Genomic DNA, 479 nt, shown 5'->3' with positions numbered 1-479 from the left:
AATCTCCTTCTGATACTCTTTGCGTCTTCTCTCCTCGCCTCCTTCTCAACACCCATTGGAGGAGAAAGTCAGATAGGCGGGACCTCTGGCTTTTTTATCCAATGGGTTTTGAGAAGGAGCAGAAGAGTATACAATTGATATTCTCCCAATAATCTGAAGATATACTAACGTCCTATCTGCAGAGCACATGATTGTAAAACAGCTAATGGGTCTTCTCCAGGAAAACACGGTGGTAGGCCATTCGACCGTAGGCCACACAGTGACATTTGGAAAAGGTAAATACCAAAGCGGAGGAATACAAACACCCTTGTAGAACTTGGCCGTCATCTCATCTCTTTTATGCCCTGCCCATGTACAGTAACTTCTACTGTGATTGGCCTTGACGTTATAGTATTAGCTTCTTATTGGCTTTTTACAAGTCACTAATGGCGTTGAAGCTATAGTATTAGCTTCCCTATTGGCTTCTTACAAGTCACTCA

Source organism: Oncorhynchus kisutch, linkage group LG17 (genome assembly GCF_002021735.2).
Source record: "Oncorhynchus kisutch isolate 150728-3 linkage group LG17, Okis_V2, whole genome shotgun sequence".
NCBI lineage: Eukaryota > Metazoa > Chordata > Actinopteri > Salmoniformes > Salmonidae > Oncorhynchus > Oncorhynchus kisutch.
Note: the sequence above shows the minus strand (reverse complement) of the source record.